Here is an 11213-nt window from a genome sequence, read left to right as displayed (position 1 = left end):
TTTGCATTATGTTGCTTCTCTTTATTATATTCTTACCAATTGCATTTCAGCTACAGTAGATCAAGTAGAGATATGCTAATCAGGCTTTGTTAACACCGCATTAATGTGTTCTTATACCTACATGTATGCAGAACGCTGTAATAACACTTTATTACACTGCAAACAATATTGTGTTAACGTTTTGTTCCAGAATTCTTTAGAAACTGCATTATAAATTCCTAGGAGGGTAACCACATCGAAGGCTACCCTGGGTGAGTGAGAAGATTACTTACCCTACTACCCTGACTGTGCATTTGGATACTCTTACAATGAATGAATCACATAATGTAATCCTCCTGTCCTGTCTACCTGACATGTCTGCCTTCAAACACATTCAGGTTTACAGCTTCAAAATAGGTTATTTAGGAAAACATTAAGTACTCAAATAAAAACATTTCTCTAGCAAGAAATCAATGCTCAAGTATATGGGAGCTATTCCTCAGCTCAGACATAATACTGTAGTCGACTTGGTTGCGTCATACAATAATCTTCAAACATCGAACACCTCAAACTGCAAGATTCTGAATCAAGCTCTTGTTTTTCTTACTTCTCCTAATCCCCTGCACAAAGACATATCATGGTGAGCAATATTCAATTTATTTTATGTGGCGTATTATGGAGAGTATAACTTCAACAATTTAAACAATTTTATTCAGATATTTTTGTGAATTCTGTGTTTGAAAGTCCTGCACCCGGTAGGCCATATCTCACTTGTCAATAGGAACAAGTTATAGCCTATCAATTTACCTGATTTTTCATTTCTCAAATATTGTGTTTAAAAGAATTCCGGAGTTGAAAGTTGGAAAATATTATGGGATTGATCCAAAATAAAAAGTATATTTGTGGGGACTGGCAATTGAATGGAGGCTGTGTGATACTTTTCCCAAATCCTTTGGTTTGTGACAGTGTGTAACGGTCGTCATATGAAGGGGACCAAGGCGCAGCGTGTTGAGTGCTCATCGTTAATTTTAATGAAAATTGAACACTGAATACAAATAAACAAAAATGACAGTCGACAGTTCTGTCAGGTAAACTAACAAAACAGAAAACAACTACCCACAAAAACCAAGGGAAAAACAGGCTGCCTAAGTATGGCTTCCAATCAGAGACAATGATAGACAGCTGCCTCTGATTGGAAACCATACCCGGCCAAAACATAGAAAACAAAAACCTAGAATGCCCACCCCCTATCACACCCTGACCTAACTAAACAGAGAAAAACAGCTCTCCTAGGTCAGAGCGTGACAGTACCCCCCCCCCCCCCCCCCCAAAGGTGCGGACTACCGGCCGCAAACCTGAACCTATAGGGGAGGGTCCGGGTGGGCATCTGTAATTGGCGGCGGCTCTGGGTCAGGGCTTAGCACCCCCACCGCCCGCTGATCCCCCCCCTTCTGTGTGTCCGGAGGAACCAGACCGTGGATCATCGCCGGAGGCTTTGGAACGCCAACCGCCGCCGAAGACTCCGGGCTGCGGACCGCCGGTGGAGGCTCCGGACTGAGGAGTGTCGCCGGAGGCTCCGGACTGAGGAGCGTCGCCGGAGGCTCCGGAATGAGGAGCGTCGCCGGAGGTTCCGGACTGGAGAGCGTCGTTGTAGGTTCCGGACTAGGGACCGTTGCTGCAGGCTCCATGCCATGGATCATCAATACAGGTTCCGTGCCATGGATCATCACTGGAGGCTTCGTGCCATGGATCATCTCTACAGGCTCCGGGCCATGTATTATCCCTACAGGCTTCTTGCCATGGATTATCTCTACAGGCTCCGGACCATGGATAATCCCTACAGGCTTCTTGCCATGGATTATCCCTACAGGCTCCGGGCCATGGATTACCTCTGGAGGCTTCGTGCCATGGAACATCCCTTCAGGCTCCGGGCCATGGATCATCTCTAGAGGCTTTACTCGTGGAGCTGGAACAGGTCTCACCGGACTGGAGAGACGCACAGTGCAGACAGTAAATCAGATTAGACATGCTTAACTCTGGTAAACATGGACAGTCGGCTCACTGAGTTGCCATTTCAACGACAAAAAAATGAATAGAACTTTTTAGAATATTTCAAAATATTTCCCACCGTTATTAAGAATGAATAATTTCCTCACTTGCTGTGAGATTTTGGATAAATGCATAAATAATTGCAGATACCTGTTTTGCAGATACCTGCTGTAATTATTGATATTGGAAAAATACACATTATTGTAACCTATAAATCCGAATATTAACAAACATTGTAAATTAATTTCAGCAGAAATTTGGAAGTGGTCTGACAAGTTTCATAACATTTTAAAGAGACAGCAGCCCTAAAACTGTCAGACCTAGATAATCCTCTCCATATGCTTCAGTGTCAGAGGAAAACAACACTAGAACACACAGGAGGTTGGTGGCACCTTAATTGGTGGAGGATGGGCACTTGGTAATGGCTGGAGCGGAATTGGTGTAACAGGATAAACAACATCAAACACAGGTTTCCATGTGTTTCGTGCCTTCCATTCAAGCCGTTCCAGACATTTTTATGAGCCGTCTTCCCCTCAGCAGCCTCCACTGCTAGAACACATCAGTAGAACACAACACTAGAACACATCTGTCACGTTCTCCAAGATAGCAGGAAAGGGGTAAGTCAGGCGCAGTAGACTGAGGTCCATTGAACAAACGGTTAATACAGCCAAGAGCAAATACAGCGACAAGGCAGGGTGCACAGTCAACAAAAGGAAGGAGAATAGCTACAAACTCCAAATATTTGCCTATCCAAATACGTTGCGTAATCCAATACATACATAAATCCTGCCCACTACAGTAAACGTAACATGAAACAATCCTAAACGAATCCCAAACGAAACAGACAAACTAAATACCCCCCCACTAATGACAAACAAGGAACAGGTGCAAACTAAAACAGACATAACCAACAGACACTGAAACATGGATCGGTGGCAGCTAGTAGGCCGGCGACGACGACTGCTGAGTGCCGCCCGACCGGGGAGAGGCGCCACCTTCTGTGGACGTTGTGACAGTACCCCCCCCCCCCCCCCCCCCCCCGACGCGCGGCTCCCACAGCGCGCCGACGCCGGCCTCGGGGACGACCCGGAGGGCGAAGCGCAGGGCAATCCGGGCGGAGGCTGTGGAATCTCTGCAACAGGGCTGGATCCAGAATGTCCCCCACCGGGACACAGCACCTCTCCTCCGGACCGTACCCCTCCCAGTCCACGAGGTACTGCAGGCCCCCTACCCGACGTCGGGAGTCCAAGATGGACCGGACTGTGTACGCCGGGGCCCCCTCGATGTCCAGGGGGGGCGGAGGGACCTCCCGTACCTCAGCCTCCTGCAGCAGACCAACTACCACCGGCCTGAGGAGAGACACATGAAACGAGGGGTTAATACGGTAATATGAAGGAAGTTGTAACCTATAACACACCTCGTTTATTCTCCTCAGGGCTTTGAACGGCCCCACAAATCGCGGACCCAGCTTCCGGCAGGGCAGGTGAAGGGACAGGTTCCGGGCGAGAGCCAGACTCTGTCCCCCGGTTTGAACACGGGGGCCTCACTGCAGCGGCGGTCAGCGCTCTCCTTGTGCCGTCCTACAGCTCGTTTAAGGCACTCCTGGATGACACTCCAGGTCTCCTTCGAGCACTGGACCCATTCCTCCACCGCAGGAGCCTCTATCTGGCTCTGATGCCATGGCACCAGGACCGGCTGGTACCCTAACACCACCTGGAAGGGCGACAGGTTAATAGAGGAGTGGCGCAGAGAGTTCTGCGCCATCTCGGCCCATGGCACGAACCTCGCCCACTCCCCTGGCCGGTCCTGGCAATAGGACCGCAGAAACCTGCCAACATCCTGGTTGATATACGTTCCACCTGCCCATTACTCTCAGGGGGGAAACCCGAAGTCAAACTGACCGAGACCCCCAGCCTCTCCATAAACGCCCTCCACACCCTAGACGTGATCTGGGGACCACGATCAGAGACGATGTCCTCGGGCACCCCGTAGTGCCGGAAGACATGCGTAAACAGGGCCTCCGCGGTCTGTAGGGCTGTAGGAAGACCGGGCAAAGGGATCAGACGGCAGGACTTAGAGAACCGATCCACAACGACCAGGATCGTGGTGTTCCCCTGAGAAGGCGGGAGATCCGTAAGGAAATCCACCGACAGGTGGGACCACGGTCGTTGTGGAACGGGGAGAGGCTGTAGTTTCCCTCACGGCAGGTGCCTAGGAGCCTTACACTGGGCGCACACCGAATAGGAAGAGACATAGCGCCTGACATCCTTAACCAAAGTGGGCCACCAGTACTTCCCTTTCAGGCCCCGCACTGTCCGTTCAACACCAGGATGACCCGAGGAGGGTAGAGTGTGTGACCACCGGATCAGACGATCGCGAACCCCGAGCGGGACGTACTTCCGACCCACGGGACACTGATGTGGAGTGGGTTCTGACTGCCCCGCCCGCTCGATGTCCGCATCCACCTCCCATACCACCGGTGCCACCAGACAGGAGGCAGGGAGAATGGGAGTAGGATCGATGGTCCGCTCCTCGGTGTCGTGGAGACACGACAGTGCGTCGGTCTTCAGGTTCCGGGAACCTGGAATGTACGATAAGGTGAATTGAAACCTCGTAAAAACATGGCCCACCTGGCTTGACGAGGGTTAAGTTTCCTCGCTGCCCGGATGTACTCCAGGTTACGGTGATCAGTCCAGATGAGGAAAGGGTGTCGTGCCCCCTCAAGCCAATGTCTCCACACCTTCAGGGCCTTGACCACGGCTAACAACTTCCGGTTCCCCACATCATAGCTGCGCTCTGCCGGACTCAGCTTCTTAGAAAAGAACGCACAGGGGCGAAGCTTCGGCGGCATGCCCGAGCGCTGCGACAGCACCGCTCCTACCCCAGCCTCGGAATGGCAAAGAGGGGTCAGCAAAACACAACACATCACAACACAACACATCAGTAAAACACAACACCAGAACACATCAGTAGAACACAACACTAGAACACAACACTAGAACACAACTCTAAAACACATCAGTAGAACACAACACTAGAACACATCAGTAGAACACAACACTAGAACACATCAGTAGAACACAACACTAGAACACATCAGTAGAACACAACACTAGAACACATCAGTAGAACACAAATCTAAAACACATCAGTAGAACACAACACTAGAACACATCAGTAGAACACAACACTAGAACACATCAGTAGAACACAACACTAGAACACAACACTAGAACACATCAGTAGAACACAACACTAGAACACATCAGTAGAACACAACACCAGAACACATCAGTAAAACACAACACCTGGAACACATCAGTAAAACACAACACCAGAACACATCAGTAGAACACATCAGTAGAACACAACACTAGAACACATCAGTAGAACACAACACCAGAACACATCAGTAAAACACAACACTGGAACACATCAGTAGAACACATCAGTAGAAAACAATACCAGAACACATCAGTAAAACACAACACCAGAACACATCAGTAGAACACATTAGTAGAAAACAACACCAGACAGAACACATCAGTAGAAAACAACACCAGAACACATCAGCAGAACACAACACTAGAACACATCAGTAGAACACATCAGCAGAACATCAGAACACATCAGCAGAACATCAGAACACATAGGGCATTGAGAATCAGATTAAAACCAGCATCATGGAACATAAAATATGTAGATAGATAGAACAGCAATAAAGAAATGTCCACATCAGAACAATGTAACACCTGGCTGCAGGTATCATCTTTGTTATTCTATTCACACACTTAATTTTACATTAGATTATACAGTACACCCCTGGTATAGAGTGTAGACTGTTTTGAGCCATTGTGGTCCTCCTATCACAAGGGGGTGTACATCTGAAATTATCAGACAAAAAATGTCTCCCCCTTCACCCTAGCGCGAGTGCATCTCTATCCACATAGGTCAGGCTGGTGTCCAGATTGGCAATGCCTGCTGGGAGCTCTACTGTCTGGAGCATGGGATCCTGCCGGACGGACAGATACCATCAGACAAATCCACCGGAAGAGCTGACGACTCCTTCAACACCTTCTTCAGTGAGACTGGGGCTGGAAAGCATGTCCCCAGGGCTGTGTTTGTGGACCTGGAACCCAGGTTCCAGTGGCTTTCACTTCAGCAGTAATAAATTTATGAACTTCTTTGAGGAAAAGATCATGATCATTAGAAAGCAAATTACAGACTCCTCTTTAAATCTGGGTATTCCTCCAAAGCTCCATTGTCCTGAGTCTGCACAACTCTGCCAGGACCTAGGATCAAGGGAGACACTAAAGTGTTTTAGTACTATATCTCTTGACGCAATGATGAAAATAATCATGGCCTCCAAACCCTCAAGCTGCATACTGGACCCTATTCCAACTAAACTACTGAAAGAGCTGCTTCCTGTGCTTGGCCCTCCTATGTTGAACATAATAAACGGCTCTCTATCCACCGGATGTGTACCAAGCTCACTAAAAGTGGCAGTAATAAAGCCTCTTGAAAAAGCCGAATCTTGATCCAGAAATTATAAAAAACTATCGGCCTATATCGAATCTTCCATTCCTCTCCAAAATTTTAGAAAAAGCTGTTGCACAGCAACTGACTGCCTTCCTGAAGACAAACAATGTATACGAAACGCTTCAGTCTGGTTTTAGACCCCATCATAGCACTGAGACTGCACTTGTGAAGGTGGTAAATGACCTTTTAATGACGTCAGACCGAGGCTCTGCATCTGTCCTCGTGCTCCTAGATCTTAGTGCCGCTTTTGATACCATCGATCACCACATTCTTTTGGAGAGATTGGAAACCCAAATTGGTCTACATGGACAAGTTCTGGCCTGGTTTAGATCTTATCTGTCGGAAAGATATCAGTTTGTCTCTGTGAATGGTTTGTCCTCTGACAAATCAATTGTAAATTTCGGTGTTCCTCAAGGTTCCGTTTTAGGACCACTATTGTTTTCACTATATATTTTACCTCTTGGGGATGTCATTCGAAAACATAATGTTAAATTTCACTGCTATGCAGACGACACACAGCTGTACATTTCAATGAAACATGGTGAAGCCCCAAAATTGCCCTCGCTAGAAGCCTGTGTTTCAGACATAAAGAAGTGGATGGCTGCAAACTTTCTACTTTTAAACTCGGACAAAACAGAGATGCTTGTTCTAGGTCCCAAGAAACAAAGAGATCTTCTGTTGAATCTGACAATTAATCTGGATGGTTGTACAGTCGTCTCAAATAAAACTGTGAAGGACCTCGGCGTTACTCTGGACCCTGATCTCTCTTTTGAAGAACATATCAAGACTGTTTCAAGGACAGCTTTTTTCCATCTACGTAACATTGCAAAAATCAGAAATTTTCTGTCCAAAAATGACGCAGAAAAATTAATCCATGCTTTTGTTACTTCTAGGCTGGACTACTGCAATGCTCTACTTTCCGGCTACCCGGATAAAGCACTAAATAAACTTCAGTTAGTGCTAAATACGGCTGCTAGAATCCTGACTAGAACCAAAAAATTTGATCATATTACTCCAGTGTTAGCCTCCCTACACTGGCTTCCTGTTAAGGCAAGGGCTGATTTCAAGGTTTTACTGCTAACCTACAAAGCATTACATGGGCTTGCTCCTACCTATCTTTCCGATTTGGTCCTGCCGTACATACCTACACGTACGCTACGGTCACAAGACGCAGGCCTCCTAATTGTCCCTAGAATTTCTAAGCAAACGGCTGGAGGTAGGGCTTTCTCCTATAGAGCTCCATTTTTATGGAATGGTCTGCCTACCAATGTGAGAGACGCAGACTCAGTCTCAACCTTTAAGTCTTTACTGAAGACTTATCTCTTCAGTAGGTCCTATGATTAAGTATAGTCTGGCCCAGGAGTGTGAAGGTGAACGGAAAGGCTGGAGCAACGAACCGCCCTTGCTGTCTCTGCCTTGCCGGTTCCCCTCTTTCCACTGGGATTCTCTGCCTCTAACCCTTTTACAGAGGCTGAGTCACTGGCCTACTGGTGTTCTTCCATGCCGTCCATGGGAGGGGTGCGTCACTTGAGTGGGTTGAGTCACTGACGTGGTCTTCCTGTCTGGGTTGGCGCCCCCCCCCCCTTGGGTTGTGCCATGGCGGAGATCGTTGTGGGCTATACTCGGCCTTGTCTTAGGACGGTAAGTTGGTGGTTGGAGACATCCCTCTAGTGGTGTGGGGGCTGTGCTTTGGCAAAGTGGGTGGGGTTATATCCTGCCTGTTTGGCCCTGTCCGGGGGTATCATCGGATGGGGCCACAGTGTCTTCTGATCCCTCCTGTCTCAGCCTCCAGTATTTATGCTGCAGTAGTTTATGTGTCGGGGGGCTAGGGTCAGTCTGTTACATCTGGAGTATTTCTCTTGTCTTATCCGGTGACCTGTGTGTATTTAAATATGCTCTCTCTAATTCTCTCTTTCTCTCTTTCTGTCTTTCTCTCGGAGGACCTGAGCCCTAGGACCATGCCTCAGGACTACCTGGTATGATGACTCCTTGCTGTCCCCAGTCCACCTGGCCGTGCTGCTGCTCCAGTTTCAACTGTTCTGCCTGCGGCTATGGAACCCTGACCTGTTCACCGGACGTGCTTGTTGCACCCTCGACAACTACTATGATTATTATTATTTGACCATGCTGGTCATTTATGAACATTTTAACATTTTAACATTTTGACCATGTTCTGTTATAATATCCACCCTGCACAGCCAGAAGAGGACTGGCCACCCCTCATAGCCTGGTTCCTCTCTAGGTTTCTTCCTAGGTTTTTGGCCTTTCTAGGGAGTTTTTCCTAGGGAGTTTTTCCTAGCCACCGTGCTTCTTTCACATGCTTTGCTTGCTGTTTGGGGTTTTAGGCTGGGTTTCTGTACAGCACTTTGAGAATATCAGCTGATGTACGAAGGGCTATATAAAAATAAATTTGATTTGATTTGATTTGATTTGATTTGATTTGACAGTCATTGGTAAGCTTTCCCTCTCAGGAAAAAAATGTATACCTAGAAGAATAAAGGGTTGTTCGCTTCTCATGACCTGCGGATTTTCTCTCCTCAGACGAGGTGCGCACTGGGACCTACCGTCAGTTACTCCATCCTGAACAGCTCATCACTGGCAAAGAGGATGCTGCCAACAACTACGCTCGTGGACACTACACTATTGGCAAAGAGATCATTGACCTGGTGCTGGACAGGATCCGCAAACTGGTGGATACCACATAAATAATCAATTCAATATTTTATCAACAAACTGTTCAGAATGTGGGTATCTTGTGTTCTCCTTTTATTGATGTGTTCCTCTTTCTCCTTAGGCAGACCAGTGCACAGGCCTTCAGGGCTTCCTGGTTTTCTACAGCTTTGGAGGTGGCACCGGCTCTGGTTTCACTTCCCTGCTGATGGAGCGCCTGTCGGTTGACTACAGCAAGAAGTCCAAGCTGGAGTTCTCCATCTTTTTATTTATTTATTTATTTCACCTTTATTTAACCAGGTAGGCAAGTTGAGAACAAGTTCTCATTTACAATTGCGACCTGGTCAAGATAAAGCAAAGCAGTTCGACACATACAACAACACAGAGTTACACATTGAGTAAAACAAACATACAGTCAATAATACAGTAGAAAAATAAGTCTATATACAATGTGAGCAAATGAGGTGAGATAAGGGAGGTAAAGGCAAAATAGGCCATGATGGCAAAGTAAATACAATATAGCAAGTAAAACACTGGAATGGTAGATTTGCAGTGGAAGAAAGTGCAAAGTAGAAATATAAATAATGGGTGCAAAGGAGCAAAATAAATAAATACAGTAGGGGAAGAGGTAGTTGTTTGGGCTAAATTATAAATGGGCTATGTACAGGTGCAGTAATCTGTGAGCTGCTCTGACAGCTGGTGCTTAAAGCTAGTGAGGGAGATAAGTGTTTCCAGTTTCAGAGATTTTTGTAGTTCATTCCAGTCATTGGCAGCAGAGAACTGGAAGGAGAGACAGCCAAAGGAGGAATTGGCTTTGGGGGTGACCAGAGAGATATACCTGCTGGAGCGCGTGCTACAGGTGGGTGGGTGCAGCTATCTACCCAGCTGCTTAGGTTTCTATAGCTGTGGTGGAGCCCTACAACTCCATCCTGACCACCCACACCACCCTAGAGCACTCTGACTGTGCCTTCATGGTGGATAATGAGGCTATCTATGACATCTGCCGTAGGAACCTCGACATTGAGCATCTTACCAACACCAACGTCAACAGGCTCATTAGCCAGATTGTTTCCTCCATCACTGCTTCCCTTCGATTTGATGGTGCCCTCAATGTTGATCTGACAGAGTTCCAGACCAATTTGGTGCCCTACCCCCGTATCCAGTTCCCTCTGGCCACCTATGCACCAGTTATTTCTGCAGAGAAGGCTTACCATGAGCAGCTATCTGTGGCAGAAATCACCAATGCCTGCTTTGAGCCGGCTAAACAGATGGTGAAATGTGACCATCGCCACGGCAAGTACATGGCATGTTGCCTTCTGTACCGTGGTGATGTGGTGCCCAAAGATGTCAATGCGGCTATTGCAACAATCAAAACCAAATGTTCCATTCAGTTTGTTGACTGGTGCCCAACTAACTGGTTTCAAGGTTGGCATCAACTACCAGTCCCCCACTGTAGTCTGTGGTGGAGACCTGGCCAAAGTCCAGAGGGCTCTGTGCATGCTGAGCAACACCACTGCTGTGGCAGAGGCCTGGGCTCGGCTTGACCACAAGTTTGACCTGATGTACGCCAAACGTGTCTTTGTGCACTGGTATGTGGGTGAGGGCATGGAGGAGGGAGAGTTCTCTGAGGCCAAAGAGGACATGGCAGCCCTGGAGAAGGATTATGAAGAGGTAGGGGTTGACTCTGGCAAGGGGGATGGAGGATGGAGAGGAATATTGAGAGGAATACTGAGTGTTCATGCAAGGATGCCCCTGGCTCCCATATCTTATAAAAGCACAATAAAAAAAATCAATGCATTTATTTTTACGGTTTCATATTTTATTGTTGCTTGTTTAGGTTTAAAACACAACCGGCCTGTCATAGTGACAGTCACAGGGAAAAAATGAGTGTTTCATTGAAGATTCGTCAATAAAATGTGTTGAACTTGATTCCCATCTATATGTTTTGTTGTATACTATTTCATAAATTACTTTAT

The 11213-nt window shown here is 47.2% G+C and overlaps 1 pseudogene across 1 annotated transcript; it reads left to right on the top strand.

The window, feature by feature from the left end:
- The first annotated feature begins 4548 nt into the window (after positions 1–4548).
- Positions 4549–11172, top strand: LOC106572605 (tubulin alpha-1C chain-like; annotated as a pseudogene). Its single transcript, XR_014380546.1, has 5 exons — positions 4549–4626; positions 5954–6168; positions 9068–9257; positions 9362–9489; positions 10097–11172. The product of XR_014380546.1 is annotated as a tubulin alpha-1C chain-like (transcript).
- Positions 11173–11213: the final 41 nt, after the last annotated feature.

The sequence above is a fragment of the Salmo salar genome, chromosome 15 (assembly GCF_965601325.2).
Source record: "Salmo salar chromosome 15, fSalSal1, whole genome shotgun sequence".
In the NCBI taxonomy this organism is placed as follows: domain Eukaryota; kingdom Metazoa; phylum Chordata; class Actinopteri; order Salmoniformes; family Salmonidae; genus Salmo; species Salmo salar.
Note: the sequence above shows the minus strand (reverse complement) of the source record. Positions and strands in the feature narration are given on the sequence as shown.